Genomic DNA, 15722 nt, shown 5'->3' on the forward strand with positions numbered 1-15722 from the left:
TTTTTACCACTTTTCCACAAAGCTCAAAGCAGTTTACTAACAACAACAACAATAACCACAGCAACAGTTATAATGGATCCAAAAGTCCCCATCCACCAGCAGAAGCCTATTATGGCTCTCAGAAGGACATTTTGAAGTATGTTGTATGAAAACAGTGTCCCCAAGCCCAGGTGTGTTTATTCAGATGTGTTTATGCATTTATGCAGATGTTCATGTACAGCACAGATAAGGAACTTTGGCCCTTCCGGTGCTGCTGAGCTATAACACCTACGTAGTGCTTTTTTTCCCAGGGGTATGCAAGGGTATGCAGTACCGGCACCTCTTTTTGTTGTTCTTAAAAGGTGTGGCGCTTTCTGTAACAACCTCATGGATCTGATAGCAGTTGGAGTCACAAGTTTCCCATCCCTGGTGTGCAGCTTTGCACAAGCTCCTTTACATAGCCTTTTGCAGCCCACACTGCAGCTGGGCAGACTGGCCCCTGATGCCCTGTGACACTGCGCTGACAGGCACCTTCTGCTTGATCCTGATGCAAATGTTCACAGAACAACACTTAATGCATTGATGCCTTCTGCCTACGGTTGTTTGGATCCAAGTCAGCGTAATGGATCTCTGGGCCACTTTTCTGCAACTTTCAGGCAAACCCTCTTGTTGAAGGATGAAATAGTTTGACCATAGTTTTCAGGCAGTTTCAGACTTCTTATCCATGTAATGACTGCATGGAGGACATCATCTCTGTCCCGTCACACCCACAATTGCAGGTGCTGCTTCCCAATGTCAAATCCAGGTATATTTTGTTCCTTTGCCACACTTCCAAAAATTGGTAAGAGAGAGCACAGCTGTAATTTGGGTTCAGATGAGCATGTAACTCTCCATGCTGTGGCATCCACAGAGACAGCTGATCTGTTCTGTGCGAGGAGCTTTGAGTCCTCAGTATAAGGGGTGCTCTGGCAAGTGATGTTAAGAAAGCCTTTTATTCTGGAATGCATCCTCAAAAACTGTTAGTACATTCTAGAAAGTGCTAGAAATTTCTGGTTCTAGAAAGTACTCGAAACTGCTAGTACATTCATTTTAAAACTAAATGCACATGAATTGTAGCTGTTTCATTTGATTTACAGGTTTGGAAATGCAAAACACAAATCAAGCCTCCCTTGTGAAATTGGCTTAAGTAGTTCAGGGATTCTTCATTTAAACTTCTAAGTACCTTCATTGCTTTTTCTTTTTCACAGTTGTGCTCTTGAGCTTTACATAATCTCTCTCTCTCTCTCTCTCTCTCTCTCACACACACACACACACACACACACACAGACATATATATAATCTTTATCTCCTTTTTCATGCTGCCCAGGAACTCATTCTGAGAAATTAGTTATGAAGAGCAGCAAACTATTTGACTTGAAGGAGTGTGGGGTTTGCTTCTGTGGAAAACAGCTATCAGTGACCCCAAACTTGTTCTTCCTACATTATTGCATCCCTGCACCAATTACTGGCCACTTTATAGCCCATAAAAGAAAGTGAAACTTGCCATTCCCATTAGTCTGGTAATGGAAACAAGACAGCTTTTGGTTCGCGGTAGGTGTGGTAGGTAGTGTCCTAACTTTAAAAGTAAATTAGCTTAGACAGGCTATCAAGTTCTCTGCTTCTTCATCAGGAGTGACAAGGAAGGTAACACCTTGTATTTCTGCTGCTTCTTTTTTCCAGCACCAAGCCAAGATGGATCAAACGCTTCAAGGCCACCTGAAAGAGGAGCTATCTAGTCTGCAGCCAAGGAAAAAGGAAGTCACTAGCCACTAAAAATGCAATCCTGGTATAATAGTATCCATGACTAATCAGAAGTAAGCCACGCTGAGGGCAAGGAGACTTGCTGCCACGTAAGGGTGGGTAGGGTGGCAGCCTAAAAGTTGTTTTCCAGAGCCATTTTGCACAGTGCTTTTTCAGTCTCTCCCCACCTGATTTTCAATATTGGCTCAGAGGTTCAGAGATACTAATTTTCCCAGGACTGCACAAAGTGTTAATAGCTGCGTGATACCTGCCATGCCAGGGCAAAGAGCACCTTTGAGGGTGATTTCATTTTGGAAAATGGCAGAGGGGATCACTAACCTCCTCCCCTCCCCAACACCATTGCCCTGATCAAAATTCACAAGCAGAGAGCAAGTTGCTATTGACATTTTAAAAATGCAAAAGATCCTATCAGCACCGGCCCTAATATTAAGCAGAGGGTGGTGGTTGACTCAGGCAGCAGATGCTTGAGGTTCAGGGACCAGTGGCGAGGTTCTGGAGGACAGTGTTGTGTGTGCCACATGGCCTGCCCTGCAGCCCCTAAACTAGCCTGTATGTGAAATGGAGAGTGACATATTGTCCTTTGCCTCCAGTATCTGGTTTAGACCTCTGGTGTTTACTGGAAGTTTCACTGTGCTCTACTGAATATCCCTCCTCTGCTTCTTTCCAAGTGACTCATGTATTTTGTTTCAGCACCCCAAGAACAGCCTCCCTTTCCCCGCCTCTGCAGACTATGGCTATAAGAAAGTGTAAGCAATATGCTTCTCTTGTTCCCTTCTGATCAGGCACATCACATAAGTTTCCTAGGCCAGCATGACATTCCCAAACACAGTCATGATTTTCTTTCACATGCAGTTGTGTAAGCCTTTGCTTTGGTCAGTAACCAGCTTCTCTGTATATGTGGTTAATTCTACTCAAGTCTTAATTTAAAGCAATCTGTTGCTCTTGTTGGATAAATGACCCAATCCATTGGTGTGTTCTGGCCAGTAGGACTCCTGCTTTCATCACATGTGAAACATTCTTCATTTCTATGGAAAGAGTCCGTTCCTGTGTGCTTTCATTGACATTAATGGGAACCTCATCATGTTCAAGAGAGCCATGTGCTAACCATGTGTGTTTAAGTGCTAGCATACTCTCCAACTTTTCTCCGATGAAAATAGGGACGTCCCATTCTATAATGATAATTTTACTATTTGTACCACACACATCTGACTGGGTTGCCCCAGCCACTCTAGGCAGCTTCCAACATATATAAAAGATTAAACATTTTTAAAAAACAACTTCCCTATACAGGATATATATGCCTTTAGACATCTTGGAAGTGGAATAACTCCATACCCTCCAACATTTCTCCAGTGGAAATAGGGACATCCTAAGGAAAAGTGGGACATTTCAGGATCAAATCATAAACTGGGGTGACTTCTCTAAATCAGGGGCGTCCCTAGAAAATAGGGACACTTGGAGGGTCTGTGCTAAACATTTGGTGAACAGGCTGCTAGTTAACTAAAGAAAAGTTTACCTCTCTCTTTCCTAACGTTAGAACTCATGGACACTCAAGAAAGCTGAAAGTTGGGAAATTCAGGGCAGATAAAAGAAAGTACTTCTTCATCACATAGTTAAACTGTGGAACTCACTCCCACAAGAGGCAGTGATGGCAAGGAACTTGACTTTGAAAGAGGATTAGATAAATTCACAAAGGACAAGGCAATCAAAGGCTATTAGCCATGATGGCTATGCTCCACCTCTTCTGTCAAAAGCCTTATGCCTCTGAACACCAGTTGCTGGGAATCATCAGTGTGCAGAGTGCTCTTGTGCTCATGTCCAGCTTCGCAGGCTTCCTGCAGTCATCTGTTCAGCCATTGTGAGATAAGGATGCTGGACTAGATGAACCATTGGCCCAATGCAGCATGTTTGTTTTGTGTTCTCGTGTACTTGAAGAGACACAGGAGCTAATGTAGTATAAAAAGCTGAATACTGGATGTGCAAATTGTTTACAAATATATAGATATAGATACAGGTGTTTGCATGCTTTGGGAAATTTACATTTCATTACTTTCCATTCAGGATCAAAATGCAAAGCAATCCTGAACCATTCAGGATCAAAATGCAAAGCAATCCATTGCCGGCGCCACCAGGAACACTGTATAGGTTCTATAGGTACAAGACTCTACTGGTTTGTAGTTGTTGCCTGAGAATGAAGAGTTTTCTCTTATTACTATTATTAGAAAAGTAATGTAGCAATGTGACTCTCTCAACCTCAGAAGGTTTAACTGGGATTAGTGTGGCATTTTTACTATGCACAGCAGCATCTTGGGGGAGACATAACAGTGTATGCTGTCAATATGCAATAAGAATGCTCTGCTTTGCCGGTTACGGTGGCTTTGGAATCAATGGGGTTTTTGCATATTAATTGCACACGAAAAGGGGCACAGCAATCTCTTCACTTGAAAGAGCACTAACACTCTTCTAATGTTCACACACAAGCCAAGTCGGCCTCACACAGTCTGTCTAATGAGTTGTCTGCTAATCTCCTGTTTGATGCACATGTTTCAAGAGCTCTGCAGCATCACAGTAGAGTGGACCCTTATGCGGTGGGAGGGGGGACTCTTTGTCCATTGGGGAGTTGCATTCTATAAAGCAGTAATATCACCCATGGTCAATTGTTGCCAGGCTTTGTCCAGTGTAAGTACCTTTCCACAGTAACATGCATGTACTATACAGTATAAAGCAGAACTTTTCAACTGGGGCCAGCCAGAGGAATGTCAACAGAGCATAGTGTACCAAAGAAATCACACTGAGGCATCTGGTGACTCACTGAGGGTTCTCTACTGGGAACCTTATCCATCATGGCTGGTCCAGCCCAATGGAGCTTTGTAGGAGTTATGTATTCAGTGGTCTGTATTTGCCTGAGCTTGAGTCTGGACTAAGGATTCTGAGCTCCTGTGTTCTGATTCAATACATGATGTCCAATCACAGAACATTTCTGGATTTGGGCCTCTGCCATTGGCCCTTGAACTCTGAGTCATGATTCGCAGCTTGGAAGTTTAAACAGCCAATCACGTTGGAAGTGGCAGTGGCCCAGGCCTTCAGGAATGTATATAAGAAGTTGCTTTGCCCCTGATTCCCAGTTATGTAGTTCAATAAAGGTTCTTGCTGCAATCGCTGTGTCTTGCCTCATGAGAACCCACCTACACTTCCGTAGGCTTTTGACCAGATTGTCAGTGCCTCCCTAAGAGAGGGTAGACTTCCTTGGGCTATGGAGGTGGTGCTGGTATCTCTTAAACAGTGGTTTCCTACCTTTCCTCCACATGGACAACTTGAAAATCGCTGAAGGGCTTGTCAGAGCACTTAATGATTTTTCTGCCTGCTCTGCAGCAATCGTAATGTGCTAGATGCTGCATTTTAGCTTTATTTTTTATTGTCTTTTTGTTGCTTCTTTTATTACTTATATATTGTAATTTTGGGTACTACAGTCTGAATTCCATAGAATTCAAATTGTAACACAACAAAATACAATATGAGAAATAAAAGAAGCTATTAAAAATCAATATGCATATTTAATGCGACGGATCTGCCCTCAACCAGAAATACACAGGCTCACAGGGGACCACCTGGATGTAGCTCATGGACAACAGTTTGAAAACCCCTGATCTAAAGAACTTCCCATAGAGGTTAATTTTCAACCTCCTCCCTTTACTGAGGGACTGAGCATCTGACATTCCTACAGAATCCCATTTTACAGATATGGAAACAAAGGCTTGTGATTCCAAAGATGCCAGCAAGGCTATTTCCCTCTCCACCCTCCTGCATCCAATTCTTGAACTAAGAAAGCTGCCTCACCTTGACAAATGGCAGGGCCACTAATAGAAGTTCTAACAATAAGCAATTCTTTTTTGTTGCTACAACAAAAATTGCTAAAACTGGGCTCAGCTAGTGATAAAATACGTCTGCACGCTGTTTTCCGTTTGCTCTGAAGACATCAATAGTGGCCAAGAAAGTGTTTTAATCTAAGTATTCTGTGAGGCAAACAGGAGGCAGAGGGAATTCTACAGCAACACCTCGCCGGAAACAAAAATCTTTCAGTTGTTCTTCATTATAGTTCACATCACAGATTAAACCCATCCCAGGAGCCCACCAATGTAAAGGGAAAGGGGGTGGGGAGAGATAAACAGGCACGAAATTGCCAAGAAAGGTGTCCAAAGCAAGATTCAAAAATAACTTCAACATTTGAGCAGAGATTGGATCAATGCACATGTGTAAAACTATTAAGCATAAAGACCACAGTGGGTTTCTCTAGAGGCTAAAAGAGAAAAATAGGACTGTCTCTCTCAGCACACATCTTTTCTCTTTCTCAACAAAGTAGATGTGCCAGATATCTCAAAGGAAGCACATGTGGGATTAGGGCTCAATTAACCAACAAGAGGAAGAAGCTACAGAGAAGAGCAGGGAGAAAACATTTCCGATGCCTGGAATGTGGTGGTTAAAATACAGGCACCTTTCACAGCAAGCGAAATGACCAATATTGAGATGGGGGTGAGTGCATGGGAGCAGTGGGAGTACATGGATCACTCCCTCAAGGGTTGTGTCCTGGTCCATTTCATAGTCTTCAATTGTAGCGGTTAAACAGAGTATGTCCTGTTTCTCAGTATGTCCCCAACCCTACGATCACTCTATGCACTGCTTTTTGCGGGGAGGGAACGAGGTGCCAGTATTAATAGATTGATAAAAGTGTTGTGGGTGCCAGTGCAAGATGAACACTCTAAGAACAATTTTGTAAAGTGGGGCTCTGCATTGCTGCAAAAGTTCATGAAAAGTACCTCCATATTATCAGTGCGTATTCTCAGTGCAAATTAGAATGCATATTATATGGACTGTCTGAGACCACAGTGTGCATTGTCTTCTGCATTTTATTAGCCGCACATCATAGACCTGCTACACATGACTATCTCTGGCCTATGTGCACACTGCCTGGAAGTGTGAATAATTAAGTGGTGTATAAGTGTATTTAATATATAAGTAAAAGAAAACAGATGCAGGCTTGAGGGAGGCACTCATTTTGAACTCAACACCAGCACTTACCTGCAAAGTGTATTTAGACGGCACAATACTGCAGAACAGGATCACACAACGCAAGAATGATATGTGCCCAAAAATGGAGAGAAAAAGAAGATCCGGCGAGAGAAGAATGGATACAGAAATTAATGGAATATGCAGAAATGGCGAAACTTACCAGAAGACAACAAACCTTTTATTAAGGGATGGAAATGGTTTTTTGAATATTTACAAACAAATCGCAAACAGATTAAGACATTAGCAGGACTGTTGCAAAAACTTGTGGCTTCCGAAACATATATAACAGAGGAATAAAAGAATAAATTAAGATAAATAGGAAATGCAGGGAAAGATGAAAATAATTTTAAAGAACAGTAGAGAGGGGGGTAGGGAGGTTGAGGTTTTAAAATGTTAGAACTATTGTTGAATGATTTGTGAATTGTTTTCCTTTTTCTTACACACACACACACACACATATATATGAATGAATATATATATGTGTATATATATATACACATATATACCAGTATGTTGTTTAGTCGTTTAGTCGTGTCTGACTCTTGGTGACCCCATGGACCAGAGCACGCCAGGCACTTCTGTCTTCCACTGCCTCCCGCAGTTTGGTCATACTCATGCTGGTATGTAATAGAACAGGGTCACACAATGTTGCAAGTGTGGAAAGAATTTTCAAGTTCCAAAATGTTACTCTTTGCAGAGTGAGAAATTTTGTGATGATTTTTTTTTTAAAAGCACAAATCTAAGTAATCTAAATGCAAGAATGCACTTCCTGGGCAGAACTTACCTTTTGAAGTTACTATTTCAGAAATTCCTTGGGGCCCATTCCAACAGCACTGTGGAAGTGACTTTGCTTCTTTGCCTTTTTTTTTTGCTCGCATGCTGTGAACCCTTTGTTTGCTTAACCTGAAGCTAGAAAGCAGATTTTTTTAATAAAAAAAAACAAAAAACTGACTGCCAAATGTTGGAGAATATGCCCTCTGTACCTACATGACTGCAAGAAAGGAAGGAATCTGGCATACTGATCAGAACGACATGGAACCTGTCCCAGAATGTGGTATGATTACAATATTTCCATGCCCATGAACTCAAAATGTAATCCCACAATTTGGCAATACTTCTCTAGCTGGCAGAAAAACTGGTGTCTCATCAGTGAATGGCGTATGGAGGGCGATCATTAGAAGATATCCACGTATGAAAGTCTGCAGTCCCTGTATGAATTTGACCCATCCATTTCAATGGGGTTTAGGAAGCATGTCGTCCTCTGAGCTGCACTCAAAATAGTAAAGAGATCTGTGGCATTTTGAAGACTCACAGCTTTATTGTGACATGAATTTTCATGGACTAGAGTCCACTTCATCAGATGCATGAGTGATGATCTTCTTGCCTCTGATGAAGTGGACTTGAGCTTGTGCCATAATAAAGCCGTCAAACGTCAGAGTGCCACCAGATTTTCCATTCTTTTTGCTGCCCAACAGGCTACGGGCCCCTCTGGACTGGGATGTTGTTGTTGTTTCGTGGGTGCCTTCTGCAACACGTCATTCAAGCAATAATAGTGCATTAGTGAGGGATTCATACCAGACCATCCACACATCATTTCACATTATTAGATGTTCTGTGGTGCTTCCTCATTGTTACTGCATTATTGACACCTGGAGGGGTACCCTTGCTCTGTAGCACAACAAAACTGGGACAAACAAACAAAAAAGCTTGAGCATTTGTGCTAGGCAAAGTTACAGGATTTCAGCAGGAAGTTACAGATTTCAGCAGTGTGTGAACCCCCAAAATGTTTGCTGGCACAAAAGGGTATTGAAAGCAAGATCACGCAGAACCACATTCATGAGCAAGCAATAAAAATGACATCTGGTGGGGCCCTAACACACTCTGGAAGTTTCAACCCTAACATTGGCCTTTTCATCATTCAGGATTAGATCTCATTGATCTATTTTACAACACAGAATTGTAAGTAGGAAATATCTGGACCGGGCAATGCTTCCGTTTTCAGGCAGAATTCTAATTAGCTGTCTGAGAAATATTCTCTGCAGGGCTTGTGGTTTCTGTTCTCTCCATCCACAAGCAGGACCTTTAGCTTTCTATGCAAAAAAAAGCAAATCCACACCAAAAACACAAGCCACCATTATGACATCTTTCAATATTGTTGAGTAAGTGCCTTTATCCCAAGCACACAGTGCAAGTTACATGGATTGTATGTCGTGTTCTTCGCAACTGAGCAGAATTTTGAGACCTGAGACTCAGCTATCATGGTTTCAATTTGGAAATGAGCAAGCAATATCTTTCAAAGGATTAGAACCCCAAAGCAGGTTTGGGCACTGATTTCTGAATAGACATAGACACGGGAAAGGGGAAATCTTCTGAGAGCTACATAATTCACTCCTCTTGTTCTCCCCCAGTTGTCTCCTGGTACCCCAGTTGTCTCCACCATCTGTTTGCCCTACCACCTATTTTGAGTGAAGAATCCCTAGTACAAAATATAGGTCTTGCCTGCAATTGCCACTTTCGCAGGTGTCGAGAAAGAGCCACCTACCTCCTTGTTCCTGATGTGATTGCAAAGGGCTCCTGCAGAGAAAGGAGGAAAGCAACAAGGAACCAAAGGATCGATTGTGTAAACTGTTGCCGGAGTGGCAATAAGCATTTTTGCTTCTTTCCTGGGGTGTAAGCCAGCCTGATAATTAGTACATGGGCGATAGGCTGAAAATGAGACGTCTGGCGAAGGTGGTTCAAGCCTCCTTCTGACATTGATAATGTGCAGATACATAGATCACTGTCGGGGCAGAGTGCCATCGCAAGCCTGTGTCTTCCCATTGCCTCATCAATCCATCATCTGCTTAACCGCTGACACCTTGGCAGGCACTCACCGCCAGCCATGCATTTGAATTGCAAGGCACAGGCTCCACAGGGGAATACAGATTTGAGAATCTAAGATTCAAATTTGTTTAAGTATTGTGAACAGCAATTCCCTTGCAAGGTATCTTCATTGCCCTTTTGCCAAGGGGGAATGGTTGGGTCTTTTGTTAGAAGTACAAATTGCTCCTTAATGCAAAAGGATAAAGCAAGGCGCAAAGCGCCTCCTTAGAATTCCTCCCGGCTCCCCGGTAATGCTGCCGCATGTCAATTTTAATTTTTTGAAATTTAAACTGAGGGCTTTGTGCCTAAGCTCCATCTTGTCACAAGGAGGAGAGGAATAAGTCAGAAAGGATTAGAAACCTGGTGGGGATTGCGCATCCATGGCAATTATGCTTCATTTGAGGTCTCTCAAACCTTGGTTTCCAACCATATTCTGGGGATACCTGAGATTGCTAAACGTGCCGTCGACACATCCTGGGGGTGGTCAGGAACATACCCATTTTCCCTTGGAGGAAGAGATCTGTAGAGTGGAGTGGAGTGGAGTGCATTGTGTGTGTGTGTGTGTGTGTGTGTGTGTGTGTGTGACAGAGACACACAGAGGGAGAGAGAGAATTCCCCATTTGCATACCAGGTCCATAAGGAAGTCACATCAATTGTGAGGGCCAAAGCCAAGCAATTTAAACAACCCCCAAACTCTCCTAGGAAAAGTAAAATCTATCAACAACACAATTCCATTAGACAGAGCAGTCAAGCCCGGTGGGGATCAGAAACCAATTCTTCTCTCACTTAGTAGTGGATTTGATGGTACAATACCCAAGTATTTGGGATTCAAGTGTGCGACTCTTGGAGCAGTAGAAAATCCCCACATGCATAAGGAAATTTGTAAAGTTTGCGAACTTGACCAAGTAAATACCCATGTGCAACTCTCTGGCTAGCTGGGGGCAGACTCTGCAAGGAAATATAACTGGTTCCATATTCTCTACGTGTTTTTGCCATGTGTGCTTGACCCCAAATGCATTGCAGCCCTCCAAACGGAGTGTTAGGGGTTTTTTTTCTACACAGGAGTTCTGAATTCAATTTTCTGCTCAGCAGTGGAAAAACTCACTGAGCATCCTTGAACAAATTGCTCGCAGCATCAGTTTCCCATTTGTGGAAATGGCCAGCCTAGGAAGATTGCTGCGGGGACGAAACAAAAACTTGAATGAACCCGGAAATGTCTTGTGTTTCTGAGCATTTCTCTACACATTCCACTTGAGTGGTAAATCAAAATATATCCTGGTCAGTTTGTTCAAGGTGTTTTCCCATTTTTCACACTTCTAAGAGAGTTGAAGATGGTCTGGGAAGGGTTTGGGGGGGGGGTGTTTTGTTTGTTTGTTTGTTTGTTTGTTTGTTTGTTTGTGGGGCTTTTTGGCAGGGTGTACAAACATATTTATTTTGTTTCATTGTCTCCTCTCTAACCAAACAGGTCTTGTGGGTTTGGAAACAATACAAAAACCTGTGATACCTGTTTAATAGAGGGGGGAGCATATGTACACTGTACAAGCAGCAATCTGTCCTTTAAACCACCTGCCCTTCTCTGCTCTAATAAAGGAATATACACACACAGTGTGGACGTATGCAACCAATGGCAGGAGAATATCTTCCCTCCATCCCTATGGAAGAATCTTGTGTAAGGATCTTTCAAAACCTTATGTGTGTACATACTGACTCGCTCCCTGTTCTACAGTCTGGGTCTCTCTTCCATGTGATCACACTGTTGGGCATTTTCCCCGAGCTACAGCTCTACAGCCTCTCATTAAAAGCATAGCTTGATTCCTTGCTAGGCACCTTGAGTCCAGGTCTTGATCCGTATTCTGGCAAATAACATGTTTGCCCTCTCAGTCAGCTACAGGCCTGGCACCAGGTATCAGCACCACTGGGCACTTGTTGAGGCTCACACTACAGAAGAGGGCCTACTCACAACTCCAAGAGCCTCCTGGCCCCGTCCTGTGGCTTCTTTCTCTTTCTGTAGCAAGTGACAGGAACAAGCAGAACAGGAGCAAGCAGAGGCAGAAGAAAGAACAGCTGGTAAGGCATGAGGCTTTTAATCTCAGGGTCATGGGTTCCAGTGGCGTAGCATGGGTTGTCAGCACCCGGGGCAAGGCAAGTAATTTGCACCCCCTAACCCATGGATTTGCGCCCCCCTAACCCTAACCCCCAGATGTTGCGGCCGGCCCCCCCTGCACCCCCCCCCACGCTACGCCACTGATGGGTTCAAGCCCTGCTTTAGCCAAAAGATCCCTGCATTGCAGGGCATTGGACTTGATGGCTCTCAGATTCCCTTCCAACTCTACAATTCTAGAATTTGGCCTTTGCTCAGGTCTCTCACTCTCCAGGAGCCATACAGTTTGGCCAGGGGGGTGCAGCAACAGTGGCAAGAGCAGGAAGGAAGTGGAGGCCCACTGTGGGCATTCTGCTCAACAGCCCCCCACCCAAGAAAAACCTGGAGCCAGCAGTGGCCACCAATGACTTATCCATTTGCCCCGTCCTAGTCAACTGGCATTGATCATGAGTGGAAGAAGGAAGAAGCCCTGGCAAAATGGGATCAAAGCAAAAAATAAAAAGAAGTTCTTCAGGTGCTGCATAGCTAGTGGGACTCAACAGTGCAAGACTTTTGTGGGGAGCCAAACCCCATAATTTACTCCAATCGCTAAAGTGTGGAAGAGATTCACAACCTGAAGGAGGGAAATGCTGTTAACGGAATGCATCAACCTCACGCAATGATTTATTTATTTTTACTCAGACATAGAAGTGATAGCTGGGAATTCAGACTTCTTTCCCATATCAGGATATGTTTGGGTGAAAGAACTCATTGCTGAGTGGTGCTAAGGCTGACATGGATTCGGACTTCCATTCAACAGAATTCAGGCTGGATGGTTTTCACAGCTGTTTGAACTTTGATATGTAGCATCCGCATCTGAAGTTACAAATTGCCAATGTTTATGTGCTTTCCCACATCGGAATCAGGACAAAGGTAACGGTCTCATGCTTCCATTTTTAATGTTCTGGAATGTTGAATTTTAAAGCTTCAGAACAGCAAACAGGAGCTTCAACTGATCCGTCCGATACAATGAAGCTGCTTTAATGGCCACAGTACAAACTGTAGTTTGCACATAATATGTAGCACCCTCACTTAGTGACTCGGAAAAGCTGCCCTGCACTACTTGATTGGCCTTAAATGCCCCATGCAGCAAAATAAAATGGCAAAATGGCTCTGAACTGACTCACATTGCCCTTAGCACAAGGCACTAGAGGGCTTTTGTCAGGGTTAAGCTCCCCTCCCCATTTCTGACTCATCTCCCTCCACTGACATGCTCTGGACAGTATTAATGAACATAGGAGGGAGGGCAGGTAAGCTTTGGAACAGCAGTGCTATTAGCTGCAGCAACAGATGTAATAGAGTGCGCACTGGGTACTCATGTGGACCTCCAGCACATGGGCAGAATTAAGCTTACCAGGCCTCCCTGTTTGGCCCGTAGTGCCATTTTGGTCTAGTGATGCCCACTTGCCTTGCGTAGTATGGTAAAGTACCGGCTTGGCCAAAAGGGGTTTGGAGGCACTGCCAGTGAGCACAGGCCTTTGCAAAACCTAAGCTGACTGTGGAGTGTTGCAACTGTTGGGCTTTGCAGAGTGCTGTGCAAGGGGCTTCTCAAGACTGAACCATCAGCTGGTGCTTGGTGGTCTGTGCCTTTGTCCTCGTGGCTTAATTTCAAATCTTGCCAGAGAAAAAAAGGGGGGCCACCTGACATCATTGTGATGTCCAATCCATTGTGATGTCCGACTCACCTGTCAAACCTGGCCCAGGGGAGGGGGGGGGAGATAACACACCACTTTTGCACCCTGCTATAGAATAGCAGCACTGGCTGTAATATCTTGGTGGCTGGCTCCTTATGGCAAGGCAATTGACTATTGTTGTGTTATCATTTTCTGCCAGGATGTTACAAAAAACAACAACCAAAACCCTAGATAATTGCTAGTGACAAAAGCATGCTTTTGAGGCATCCTTTCCATGCATTAAAAACATTTCTTAGGGCAATATTAATCCAATCCTCGGCTGGGTTCCAGAAGTATGATATTCTGTCCCCGGTTAATAGATATGTGTGGGAATAGCCTCAGTGCAAAGGATTGTGCTGGCTGTTTTCAAACATAAATCCAAATGCACACTCCAGAAATAGTAAAGATTCCACAAGGGGAAAATCCACAAAATGATGGGGCACTGATGCAAGGGAAACAGGGAGCCTTATTGCCACTTGACATATTTTTTAAAGGGCTTATCCAAGAGGTCCTAAGCCTGGATAGCAAATCAGGGCAGGCTAAGGCTTTATTCCCATAATATATGTTTTGCAGAAACATATATTAGAACAAAATTCACAAGAAAAGTCATACATTTCTTAGGACCAACTAATGTGCAACTTATGATCTTTCAAATTATATACCTCTTTCTGTGGAAAATAACTTTTTATATGGGAGGAAATGGATGTTTCTGAGTATCATGGCACCAAGTCCTTGTCTCCAGATGATAATGGAGGCCATTCCTGCAGACATCATTAAGCCAGGCCTTTTCAGTTTTCACAGGGGCATTATGGGACACAAAAGCAATGGAAGTGCCGTGTTAGCCCCATCTGCAGAATACATTTAAAGCAACACCACACCTCGTTAAACAGTCACAGCTTCCTCCAAAGAATCCTGGGAACTGGAGTTTGTCAAGGATGTTAAGAGATATTAGGAGACCCCAATTCTCGTCACAGAGCTACAACTTCCATTGTACTTGAGCAATTAACCCTCTTCCCAGGGAACTCTGGGAACTGTAGTTCTGTGAAGGGAATAGGGTTCTCCTAAGAACTGTGTTTGGAGGCAGGGAAATTAGAGATACTGTAGATAGATGATAGATGATATAGATAGATGATAGAGAGATAGATTTCCTAGCACCTGTTTGTGATGAGAGATGCCCCCGCCCCTCTGTTTTTTGGTTCTGGACTCTTTCTTCACACATCCCTCTTTCAATGAAGCCTGTCACCCAATGTCAGCTTCTATTTCATTTCTTTTCCCACTTCCTTTGAATGTGTACATGAACAGATGCCTCGGCTCCATTCTCCACACTACCCTGCAAGAACAAAAGTGCATGCAAGAGGTTTATACGCCCGACTTTTAAAAAGAAAATAATATGTAATTAAGTAGCAATAAGTTCCACATCAAAACTTATATTTGTTGAATAGGCTAGTTATCACTGCTTCTTTTTGGGCAAAACAACATCAGCTGAAAACTAGAATCCAGTAATAAATGCTGACAGGAGATCATTCTGGAAGATTGTGGCCCTTTTTTCATTTTTATGCCAATGAATATGCCTCATTTTCCAATGTGTACAGCAACATAACAGATGTTCACAAAGCACAATTGTATATGCATCTACTCAGGAGTATGTGCCATTGACATGAATGAGCATTACTTGCTAGTAGGTCATGAAGAGTTGGACACAACCAAACGACTAAACAACAAAGTCTGTGCAGGATTGCAGGCTTAATGTTTGGTTCTCTATCTAAAATGGGGGGAGGACCTTTCCCCTTCCAAATATTATTATTGTGATTGTGTACTCCAGACTAGAAGGATGGACAGAGGGCATCCAGGCCATCATAATCCATATTCCTTAATGTAGGTGTGGGTTCTGTCTAGCTATCAGGACTCTGCCTAGGCCACACTCCACTCCTGGCCACCTGCCCGCTCTGCAAACCATGACCCTTACTGGTCCTACTTCACCTCCAAGTGGTTTTGCCTAAATGGAAGGCGTCTTGAACTCTGACCATATCCCCTTGCTTGCCTGGATGGAGGATAGGGAGGATAGCCTGGGAGAATGTAGAAACTAGCCTGCTTGTACAAAGTTAAATTCATATTAGTTGCTTCACCCACTTGGGCCTTGAGCCCTGGCCACTACTAGCTACCCAGAATCCGAAAAATCTTCCCCTGTGCTAATGGGTCCC

This window comes from Podarcis tiliguerta, assembly GCF_965153285.1.
Source record: "Podarcis tiliguerta genome assembly, chromosome: 1".
Classification (NCBI taxonomy): Eukaryota; Metazoa; Chordata; class Lepidosauria; order Squamata; family Lacertidae; genus Podarcis; species Podarcis tiliguerta.